This window comes from Pelobates fuscus, chromosome 1 (assembly GCF_036172605.1).
Source record: "Pelobates fuscus isolate aPelFus1 chromosome 1, aPelFus1.pri, whole genome shotgun sequence".
Taxonomy (NCBI): Eukaryota; Metazoa; Chordata; class Amphibia; order Anura; family Pelobatidae; genus Pelobates; species Pelobates fuscus.
This window is the reverse complement of record NC_086317.1, coordinates 54764420-54777456: the sequence shown is the minus strand read 5'-3', so window position 1 is coordinate 54777456 and position 13037 is coordinate 54764420.

Sequence of the window (13037 nt, the reverse complement as noted above, 5' to 3'; positions counted from 1 at the left end):
ATCTTCACTGAGACCTTTAATGTCGTCAATAAGAGAAGATAAGATTCCAATGACTTTAGGCAAAGGAGGTTCTTGAGGAGTTTTGTGTTGAGAAAGGACAGCTCCAATTGCAAATTCCGAAGCATCCGTTTCAAGGACATAAGGATATGAAGGATTTGGAAGTTGAAGGATAGGAGCTGTTGTAAACTTTCTCTTTAATTCACCAATGACTGTAGGAGGAGGAGACTCCAGCTCGGTGTCAGAACAACATGAGGTTTTAGCTGGTTCTTTCGTAGACTGAAGAATTGGAATTTGCTGTAAACATGTTTCTTTACAATAATGTGAGTTAAAGGTGAGAGAGAAAGGAAACCATGAGATTTGAGGGTTGTGGTTCCTTAACCAGTTGATCCCTAATATAATAGGAAAAAATGGTGATGAGATAACATCAAATATAAGACTTTCCGTATGAGTATGATTGATGGTTACTTTTAGAGGGACGGATTCATGAAGTATTGGTCCCGATGAGATGAGGGACCCGTCAATCACTTTAACAGGTACAGAAGTTCTTTTACGAACACAAGGAATTTTATTCTTTGTTACAAAGGCTGAGTCGATGAATACTCCATTTGCACCGGAATCGATAACAGCCTTGGTTATGATTCTTTTATTGTCCCACTGTAATACAAGAACGATAGGGGACATTTGAGTATTTGCTGTAGAGGGAAGTACACTTAGGATGGAAGAGGCATGAGACTGCCTTCTGCCTTTTATCCGTTTTAATGAAGGACAATCAGAGACTAAATGAACTTGAGAGGCACAATACATGCAGAGGTTTAACATACGTCTTCGATTTTTCTCTTCAGGAGTGAGGGGACTTCTTATTATCCCTATTTCCATAGGTTCGATTGGTATGGAATTCTTATCTGGAGCTTTTGAGGGAGTGAAAGGTTTGCGGTCTTTTGACTGTGAAAGGGCTTTTTCGGCCTTTCTTTCTCTTAATCTTCTGTCAATGCTGATTGATCTGTCACGTCTAAACATTTGTTATGAAGGAACACAACTGCAGATTTCGTATAGTTTGAATATTTATTATAAAAAGTAAAAGGTATTGACTTTAATTCCAATTTACAGGTACTGTAGTTTTAAGTAATAAACGATAACTGAAGTCCACAATTAAAAGCACTGTAGCTTTAAGTAGTAAATGATAACTGAAGTCCACAATTACAGGCACTGTAGCTTTAAGTAGTAAATGATAACTGAAGTCCACAATTACAGGCACTGTAGCTTTAAGTAGTAAATGATAACTGAAGTCCACAATTACAGGCACTGTAGCTTTAAGGAGTAAATGATAGTAAATTGCAGACACTGAATCAATAAAGAGTCTCTTAGTAGAATCAACGGTTTAGGTGATAAGCAGTCACAATAGCTGTTCCATAGACTTTAACCGAAGCAAGACAGATGCAGCTAACTGAGATAAAGTATGAGTTGAAGTTAGCTGTAACGGTTTTGTATTATCGAAGGATTTTGGAGACAGGAAATAACAGCTTGAGATGCAATGCTTATCACAGAGGTTTTACTTAGCTTCCGGCACATAGAACACTGGTTCCCGAGATATCCTCAGAGGCGTTTATCCTGGATGGAGAGTGTTAAGCTTTTAGTTGTGGATGAGGAGAGGTGAAGGGAACTTGCAGAGTCTTTCAGTCCGGTCTGGTAACAGAGGTTTTCACAACGAAGTTGTAGCCGGTTCGTGAGTACGGAACGTAGTTCAATAATCCAGCCTAGATCAGCTGGTGCAGTCAGATTAAATAGGCAGACCGTGTCATAAAGGGGTGTGGCTAGGCTCCGTGGAACCAGGAAGTAAGAGGATACCATAGTTAAGGCATGACACAGAGCTTCTAAAAGAGATAAATAAATACTCCTAAGTTTCAGGATACCAAATTAATCTGGAGAACTCAATATTTATTGCTAAACATATGAACAAAAAGTTAACTAACTTTCAAGTACAAAATATCGGGCTCCCAGAAAATAAGGATAGGCTAAAGTATCTAGGCATAACCCTAACTTCAAATCTGAAAGGAGCAAACTTTTTACCCCTACTAAAACAAACAAATAAAAGTTTAAGGGATTGGATAGGGATTGGAAAGGTCTGGGCTTTTCTTGGTCGGATCAACATCTTAAAATCATACATTCTACCAAAATGGCTGTATTTATGGAGAATGATCCCTCTTTATTACACTCATCCTTTTTTAAGTTTGTATGGGGAGGCAAAAAAGCAAAGGTTAAAATGAAAGTTTTGGCCAGATCAAGGCAGGATGGAGGATTGGGGTGCCTAGAAATTTTACAATGTTACATGGCTAGTGGACTATTTCATATACTGCTCACACAAAACAATGCGGCAACTCAAGACACATGGTACAAAATGGAAAAAAGATAAAACTGGGGTAGGAAACCTATCTTCACTATTTTGGGTCTTAGATGTGCATACAAATGTATTAAAGAGGCACAAACCAAATCACAGATACTTAAAGAATTAAATAGCTGGTGGGGCACATTTACAACTAACTGGGACTTAGAAATAGAATAATAGATATGCTTCACATTTCTATCATCTCAGATATGCCAGACAATATTAAAATCAATACTTGGACAACAGGGGGATAAGGGAATTTAAAAACATATTAGAGGAACATAAAGTCAAGTCCTTCAATTAAATTATGGAGGAATTTAATATTCCCCCCAGGGAAGCCTTTAATCATTGGTTAATTAAGGGCTTCATGGCAGAATACCTCCTTAAAAACAAGGGGGAGAAAATTACAAATCTCACACACCTACTCGAACAGAAGAAATACAAAAATATATTAGCAAAATGCGCCAAAGTTATATACAGATGGAGACACAACAAACCGATAGATTTGATTAATAGGTAAAAGAATTGCAAGAACATATAGCAGAAGTAGAGTGGATAGGTTCCCTAAACAAATTATATAAATATATACATTGCTTAAATCTTACTGAAACACAATTCAAACTCCCAAACACATGGCACCTAACACCGAAACGCCTAATTAAAATCTTCCCAGAGTCATCAGACAGATAATGGAAATGTAATGTTAATGAAGGCAATCTGATTCATACATGGTGGCAATGTGCACCCATAATCAAATTCTGGAAAGATGTAATCAATGTAATATACCAAATAACAGAAATGAAATTAGTCTTCAAGCCTGAAGTGGTCCTGTTAAACCTGAACTGGCCAAAAATGACAAAAAGACACTAATGTTAATGCTACATATTATTACGGTAGCTAAATTACTTTTAGCATGAAATTGGAAAACAGTGACAATCCCATGCACCCAAGAACTAATTATACAAGTCATATGGCAGGCAAAAATGGAAATAGGTATCCTGGTGAACTTAGGAAATAGGTATACTCAAATAGAAGACTGGGATACATGGATAAACAAAATGGAAACGTCAAGCAAACAAATACATTTCCATAGAGTTAAAAAGTTACCCCTCTTCTCCCCTGATTGTTTTGTTTTTTTTTGGGGGGGGGGGGGTGGTTAAATAACTACAAACTGGAGCTGAATGTAATATTGTATTTTTTCCTCTCTCCTGACCTTAGTATATAATAATCAAATTGGGCATAATTGATATTCAGTTTCAGAGAGGGGAAGTGACAGGGAAGAGGCGAGGAGATGAACGTATAGAACTTCCCAAAACGGGCAGATGAACAGAATAAAAAAAAATATTGATATATAATGGATGCAAGCTGTGCTCTCTCTCCAAAAGTAAGCAGGGAAAGAAGTCTGATAGATAGAAACTCACAATGGGATTTAATAAATAAAGTGGGTGGGGTGGGGATATGGGTGGGATATGGGGAGTTCAATAAGAAACATGGAAACATTTAATAAATTAATCAGGAGATATTTATGATGACAAGAGTACCAATGCCTGAATTATAGAAGCATCAGAAAAAATAATACAAGGCAGGTACATGTCTGAAATTAAAAACAAACAAACAAAAAAACATTTTACTAGTTTCTGCTTTAAGTTGGGGCCCCCTGAAAGCTATTTTAGATTTAACCTCTAAGATTCCATCAATGTTATATCTTTTTTTAGAATGTTTCCAATATCTGTTTATAATTCTTTTTATTTTTACATTTTCTTATTTGTACTTTGTAGGGGGTGGAGAGGGGGGCAACTAAAAGCTTCAACAGAAAACATGGTTCACAGAAAAAGGTTTCTACAAATATAGGAAATGTACGACGTGTAATAAAGAGTTTCAATCACATAAACAAATACCAATCACCCGCTTAGACTAGATTTAAAATTAGGCAAAATATCAACATGTACTTGTGCAGCTTGGTAAACATGGATAATAGCTGAAACTATCCACTGGCTTATGGCTTCTTTAGATGCCTGTAGTTCCTTTTTTGCCCTGCTTGGAATGACAAACAGTATTTTGGAGGAACTCAGTTTAGGAGCTCTGTGCACATACATACAGAGACATCTGACCAGATCTAAGGCTGATAGTTCAGTTAGATCTTCTCTATTTTCTTGGGTAGCACATAAGGTGAGAAGAATTATATCTTCATTAACTTGAAAGGATGATGTGACTTTATGTCTGAATCCAGATACAGTTCTCAAGATGACTCTGTCCTTGTGGAATAATTAAAGGGCTCTCTTCCGGAGAGAGCTTGAAGTTTTGATACTCATCTACCTGAGGCCATGGCTACCAGGAGGACAGTCTTTACAGTGAGCAGATGAGGAGAGATGGATTCCAAAGGTTCAAGTGGAGCATATTTCAGAGCTTTTTGAATCAAAGGCAGATCCCATGGAGGATACACTGGTTTTATGGGAGGATGAATTTTCAGAACTGCAGTTAAGAATCTTGCTATATATGCAGGTAAGGCCAATTTAAAGAGCCATTGGTAAGAGCAGACAGGACTGAAACGTGTACCTTCAAGGAATTATACCGCAGTCCTTTGTCAAGATGAGCTTGCAAAAGTCCAAAATGTATTTTGCGCATTGACCGTGAAAATCCATGGGTTTGAGTTGAGCCAGGCAATAAAGGCTTACTTAATCTACATAATCTATGGTAGGTAGATTAAGTAAAACATTTCCTGGCTTGCATTATTGTGCTCACATCCACTGGAGAAAACCCTTTGTAGGTAAACATTTTCCTTTCAAATGCCAAGCCCTTAGATTTAGGGATACAGATTTTGGGTGAAACATAGGCCTTTGATTTAGAAGAGACTGAATTTGTGGGAGTTTTTTTTTCCTACCCAGATAGAGAATTGTGTATGTTTTTTTTTTTTACAATTAATTTTGTTGGTCCTTATTTTGTGATTTTCTTTTGTGAGTTATGTGGTTGAGAGATAACAATTGGAATAAAACTGCACCCCCCCCCCCCCAAAAAAAAAACTGAGACAGTATCTTAGTTCTGTTTTGACAGGAGCCTATTGTTCTGCTGAAGTAGAATTGGTGTGTTGGGATCACTTTGAAATGTTTTAGAAAATGTTTTTCATCTGTATCTAAGTCATTTCCAAAAATCTAACATTTTACACACTATATCTTTTGGAAAATATAGTTTATAATTTTTACTAGATGACCAGTACAAGTTAAACCTAATATCCAGCATTGAGAAAATAATTAATCTATTATTTTTTGTACAGTTTACTGTTGCCAGTAATATTTTCCCTGACGCTTTTAATTCATGAGTGAATAGTTAATCAATATCATAGAGTAAGATAATATATTTGAATTAATATCTGAATTAAGTTTTTTTTCCAGTTGGTAAGATTGGTATTTGGTATTGGTATTGGTATTCCAGTTGGTATTTGGATTAATATATTATCTATTAAGTGTTTTGTTTTTTCCCAGTTAGTAGAGCTTTTTTTTGCCCCAAGTACATGGATATTAGTTAGTAAACCAGATAGCCTACCTTGAAACAAATGTTTTTGGAAATTTTATTTACCAGGAAAGATACATTGAGATTTCTCTTTTTTTCAAGTGTCCTGGGTCCACAAAACATTGCATTGATATAATAGGGTACAATAAAATACAAAATAAATATTAATACACAATATGTACAAAATTTAACAGGTAGGAATTATTTAATCAACCATGACACATGCATTCTGTTTTGAGGTATGTAGCAAGGAATCTCTTAAAGGACTTTAGGGGAAGATTTGAAATTGTGCGGGAGGTCATTCCATAATTGTGGTGCTCTGTAGGGAAAGGAGGATCGGGCTGCTTTCTTTTTGTATTGAGGTAGACTAAATAAAGTGCTGGTACTGGATTGAAGGTTATAGGAGTTGTGAACAGCCGGGGAGAGCATTCTGCTCAGGTAGGGTGGGAGCTTTCCAGAAAAGCTCTTAAACACAAGGCTGGAAAGATAAAGGGTGTGTCTATATTCCAACGACAACAAGTTTAGTTCTTTTAGCATTTCACAATGGTGGGTCCTGTAATTACATTGTAGCACAAATTGGCAGAACGAGTTATACAATGTATTGAGTTTACTAAGGTGGGTTTGCGGTGCAGGTGCCTATACTACATCCCTATAATCAATGATTGGCATCAGCATTTGCTGTACAATATTTTCCTTAACTGTAGGGCTTAGGCAGGATTTGTTTCTGTACAGGCCATCTAGTTTTGGATAAAGTTTAGATGCAAGCTTTTCTATGTGGAGGCCAAAAGATAGATTGTGGTCTAACAATATACCCAAGTATTTGAAAGAGTGGACTAGGGTCAGTGTGCTATTTGAATTTGTTTTGATGGATAGGTGGGAATTGTGTAATTTGTGTAATTTAGGTACTGTTGCAAAGATCATTGTGACAGTTGTGTCAGTGTTTAGGAAGAGTTTGTTTTTTGCAATCCACTTTTCTACCTCTGTAAACTGGTCTTGGAGCACAGCCTCAAGCTGCGGTAGATTGGATTTGCTTGCATAGATGTGCATAGTGTTGTCTGCGTACATGAGTACAATTGAAGATTTGCAGACATTAGGCAGATAATTTATAAATAATATGAATAGTAGGGGGCCGAGAATGGAACCTTGGGGAACACCACATGTAACTAGGAGAGGGAGTCACTGTCAGAAATGGACACATATTGCGAGCGATCCGATACATATGATCAAAACCAGGTTAGCGGACAATCACCAATACCTGAGTTTTTGAGTTTGTGCAGTAGAATGTCGTGGTCTACTGTGTCAAAGGCCTTTGCAAAATCAAGGAAAATAGCTCCAGTTAGGTCTCATTGTTCCATGCCAGTTTGGAAGTCATTGCAAACTTTCAAGAGGGCAGTTGTAGTGGAGTGATTTGGGCGAAAACCCAATTGATCAGGGGTCAGGAAATGCTAAAATTACTAATTTCATTCATAGTTATTGAATACTAAAAGCTCTATATTTTCATGCAAACTTTTTCAGGCTATTTGCTACCACAGAACCCATCAGAGATTTAAAAATAATTTGCCATGGTATTTCCACCTCTATACATTATTCCATGGGTTTGTATGCACACCAGTAATTCAGAAAATGTTCCATTCACGTATCTAACAGCACTGATAAGCAATCATAACTGATGAAAAAGATGAAATTAAAATTAAGAAAGTTTGGCTCCTGTTGGCATATGGGACATTTCCAGTATGAATGCCAGCCAGACACAAGAGACATATCACTCTGTAATGCATAAGTGTGCTTTATGGTATTATGTGCAGGTTTGTTACAGTGCCTTCCAGTTTCATTTGAAACATCTATCCATGTTAAAGGACAAATCTCACCTAAAAATAATTTTTTGAATACAATATGAGATTAGTCCATCCCTCCTTTTATGATCTAAAAGCTATATACGTCCACTTTGGGATGGAGAGTGTGGAGGTCAATTGAGGTTTCAAACACTGTCCGACCAAAAGTGCATGCATTTGGCTGAAGGATACGTTTTTCCAATTTCTTTACTTGTACTTCGTTTAAAACAAAAAAACAAACAAACAAACAAAAAACTACTTTCAATAATTGATGAAAGGATTAATATATCAAAACATTATTTGAGGTGAGATTTGTCCTTTAACATAGATAGATGCTATAAAGCTAAGTGCCAGAAATTTAAACCAACCTGCATATAATACCATAAAGCACACTTATGAATTAAAGAGTTATATGTCTCTTGTGTTTGGCCGGCATTTATACTGGAAATGTCCCATGTGCCAACAGGAGCCAAACTTCCTCAAGTTTAATCCCATCCTTTTCATCAGTTATGATTGAGGAAAGGGCTATTAGTCACCTTTACAAAACATTTTTTAAATGACTGGTTTGCTTACACACCCATGGAATAATGTATAGAGGTGGCAATACCTTGGTAAATAATCTTTAAACATCTGATGGGTTCTGTGGTGGTAACTAGCTTGAAAAAGTCTGCAAACAAATATAGAACTTTGGTACTATATATATCATCCTGCTTAAATAAGACCTGCTCACTACATCGCTTGACTACCTGTCTGATACAGAACTTATCTCTAAACCAATATAGACATGAAAGTTATAACAAAAATATAATATACCTAAATTTGTTGTTGATATCTGGGATGGTCATCCAAGGTAGTGAGACCATGACCAAGCTAGGATGGGAATACTTCTTCATAATGTATGTGGAATGCCTAGTGGAAAAATTAGCGTGAGTATAGCTTGTTGGTTATATGCTGGTATATGATAGAAACAAATATCTTTAGACCCTGGAAGAGATATAATCAGATGGAATTTAAAAAAAGTCTTTCTATCTTAGAGAAGACAACATGGCTGTGTTGAAGACTGAAATGACCATCTTGTTAAATAGTCCACTACTAATAGAATAATGTTGTGATTTCTAGATGTTCATAAAAAATACTCATATGTGTGACAAGAATGAAATAGGATGGGAGAAAGTTGCAAGGTGACCAGTAGCAGTACCAGTACCAATAATCCCCTAAAAGCAAATACTAACATTAGATAGATAGGCACACACAATTGCTAATATTAATCCATATTTTTTAAGTTAACAAGATTTCAACTAAAGGTAAAATATTTTTTAAAAGCTGCCTCAACTGATTTTGCTTTCTGTATAAATCTGACATTTAAAAAAAAAAAATGTTACATTAAAAAAAATCTTTCTTTTTAGCAGCGCAAAGACCTTGAGATCTGAAACAATTCTTAACATAAGAAAAGAACTTGTGTGTGAAAAGTGAGTTCTTTTTCTTCCTGTCACACAGTGCCTTTGTTTCAAATCTTGGTTTTTGGTTTAAATTGCTGATTTTTATGTGGTCTTTATAATGATATTAAGTAGAACAATAACCTCTTGCCCACATAGAAAAAGAAAACGTAGAAAATATCCATTTGGTGCTCTCTGTTATATACAGTCCTAGATTAATTAAAATTAATTAAATACACTTTAGCACTAGCATTTTTTAATTTGTCTCCCACACTAAAATTAGGGTACTGTGATATAGTGATGAGCATAACACAATATGGTCATATGGTGGAACTGAATCCCCATATTTGTTTGCTAAGATAGGGGATTTCAAGTAGCCTTGTAAAATGTAAAACTGTATTTATGTGTGTGTTCAGTTCCTTAATCCGTATTTTGTTTAAACAATCCTCATAAGTCATGGTTCATAAAAAAAAAAAGAAATCTCTTGTTTACAATTGATTATTTACTTAAAGGTACAGTATAAAGACCAAAATAACTTTATCTTAAGTAAGAGAAAGATTTGCAAATGAAAACTGTGCCATTTCTAAGAATGTGGTTGAGGTTAAATGGTTGACTTGATAAATGTTGATAGTGGCATACCAAAAAAACAGATATGCATATTAGACTTGATTCAAAGCCTACAATGGTAGAAGTAGAAAATACATCCTTAGAAATTGGTAGAAAAATAGGATGAGATCACTATTGCTTAAGAGGTCAGGAAATCAAGAAGACGTTCAGATATTAAAATCTAAAAGCCTTTTGCATTTCTGGTTGGTATAAAAAAAAGCCATAATACCTAAATAAATAAGTAGAAATCTTATTTATTGTAATGTGTCAAAGAGAAAAATGCAAAATAGACCTGAAAGAGGGCAAAAGAATGGAATAAAACAACTGCAAAAAAAAACAAAAAAACACAACTACAATATGTTACAATGCTTAAAAAATAGTATACAAGCAGCTAAAGTGCTAAACATGGTGCTCGCTTTCACAAAGTCCAATGAGTACTAAAGTGCAGCTGGCTATCACTGTGGAACCAATCGCGATAGTTCCACACAATAAAATATTGTATTTAGTTATAATAAAAGCACACACGTACAATTTTCCACTGACATTTATGCTTTGCTTTGTTGTTTAACCAGTTCCCATTTTTACTTGCAGTAACTATCCTATTTCCACATGAACTGTACGTATTTTTGTCTATCAAATAACTAACATTCCCTGTTGCTATTTTAAGGAGTTTCCAACTCACTCAGAGAGTTCTCTATTCCGACATAAAGGATTAGATATGAACATGAATAGATATGAACACCAATAAATGCCCTTTCTACAAACCTTTTACAGGGTGTTAACATTTTTTAACATCAAGCATTATTAAATTCATGGGATACATGGGGGAAGGGGTTCCCGGCAGGGAAATTAATTTCTGTACAATTATACCTGATAATCATACCTGGAGTATAGATGGAGGTAAGTAAGGCTTCATGTGCTAAATTTTGTTTTAATAAGCAAATAAAAATGTGTATGCTGTACATGTTTTTGGAAGGGAAGGAGTTAATCATCTTGAATTTACCTAGTATCTACATGCTTGTAATTAGATGTGTAATTAAGGTTTCTTTATTCTAGAATATGTACTGTCAGTTATTCTGTGATACAGACAATTTGTACAGTGTACTAGTGTTGGGATGATACCTTTTGGGCTTCCTGGCATTTTATTATTTGTTCCGTAGCAGCAATACAATTTCAAATAAAATGCTACTTATAGTTTCAATTGTATTATTTTTTTTTTAAATACGTTTTGTCACCCCGTCACTAAAGTAAAGATTACGCTAATAAAAAAAAGATACACTGAAAATATCACTTGTAATTTAATTATAGTATTATATCAATAAACGGAACTGATTTGAATAACTGATAAAAATCGATTTCTTTGTAACATTATCAAGCTTTTTATTGGATGCCTAATTCAAGTTTCCATGTGCAGCAATACTAAAAACATTAACGAACTTGCATCTTCTTTTTTAAACATTAATTATACAATACAGGAATCAGAAGTGTAATTTAAGAGATCTTAAGAAAACTGAGCATTTTCATACTTTGCATTGTACCATAATACTACTGTTCACTTCAAAAGTAATTAATTTTGAATACTGCCCAAGTGGTACTTTCATGAGTTACCTTAGTGTTAAAATATACTACTAATGAAGTGCTGTAATAGGCAGTTTTAAAGGCTGTGCAGAAACATTACTAAACTTTGAATTCATCTTTGTTAACAAATTAAGTTGCAGAGAATTTCATGCACAATTAATTACAACATAAAATATGATTCCTAGGTAGTGCAACATTTACATATTGTAAAAGACCTTTCCAGACAATTGACCAATTAGATAAAACATCGTTTAAAGTGAATGATGTAAGGAACTAATTTACATTTTTTTTCTTTTTCAACAGAATCATTTGATGCATGTATGACATGAGCCTGTCAAAACATATGCTGGTTTTGAGGTTTCTATGATAAAAAGCTTAAAATGTTCTAAACTGGGAACAAATGTCCTTGTGTTGAAATATAGAATAGACTAGCTATTGAGTAAAAGCTGCTATTATATTGTACTTTTTTGAAGGTCATCAGCAACAAACGTCTTCATGTTTAATTTTGGTTAGCTATCCTCTCCGCATAACAAAACTCTGTATATTAACAAAAATGTAAAAAAAAAACTAACATGTATTTGAATCACAGGGTTTACACATCGTTCACAAAGTTATGACAAACTTAAAATTTTCTTTACATACTGCTGGTAGAGAATATATATATATTAAAGAAAAAACTAACATTGTACAAACAATTAATTGTGCTATCTTTCATATAAATATTTGGAGTGTATAAAATATTAAGGTTCTACTGCATCACTGCCTGGTTGGCCCTAAACCTACAAGACCTTGCAGAGAGGGCCGCTGAAGTAATCTCTGCATGGTGCTATTGCTCTTCACAGCAAAACTAGGTCTAATTACACACTCACAATGTGATACCCGAGGACAGTTTCCTGGAGTCCTGCAACAAAAAATAAATGGGACTGAGTGACAGGACCCTGAAATCGGGTTTGTACCACCAAAATATTGGGTCATGGTATCCCGATATGTAACCAGAGCCCTTTTATTTTACTTTTGCCTCTGAATGCTATTCATGAACCAAGAACACATTATTCTATGAAGGTTTGAAGATTCCTACGCAGAGTAAGAGAGGAATTCATTTACAATCCCTATGCATAATAAAAAGGGACTGACCAGCGATTTAGCTGAGAAAATAATTTGTCAGTTCAGTGAGAGCCAGAGCTGGAACAGAAATGAAAGTATGGTTACTTTTATGTAGTATGTTTTTCTTTGCAATGGAATGCAAGACACAGCCAGTCAGGATTATTCACTAAATTAGAAATTGCCGTAGAATCAAAGGGAATACCAAGTAAACTTCAAAGTTAAGGCCAGAATAACCAAAATTAAAATAGAATTGAGTTAGAAAAGTTTATGAATTTGGCTATTGTGGTGTACATTTAGTAACTCACTTTGAATATACTTTTAGATTCCTGGCAATGCTCACTTTTGTGAATAATTTGTAAACGTGAAAGCATCAACAGAGTTTGTTACAAGTTTAAAATGACTGATTATAAGCAATAGTGAGCACTAGAAGACTTTAGATGTCTGCTCTATAGGTCTATACCTCACGCGGGATGGTAATTTTTTGCACATGTATTTAAATGTATTCTCCTTCTTGAAAACATCCTGCTGTAGCAAATGTACATTGCTGTTTCCCTCTGTATACAGCTAAATAAATGTGCATTTTTTATTTAA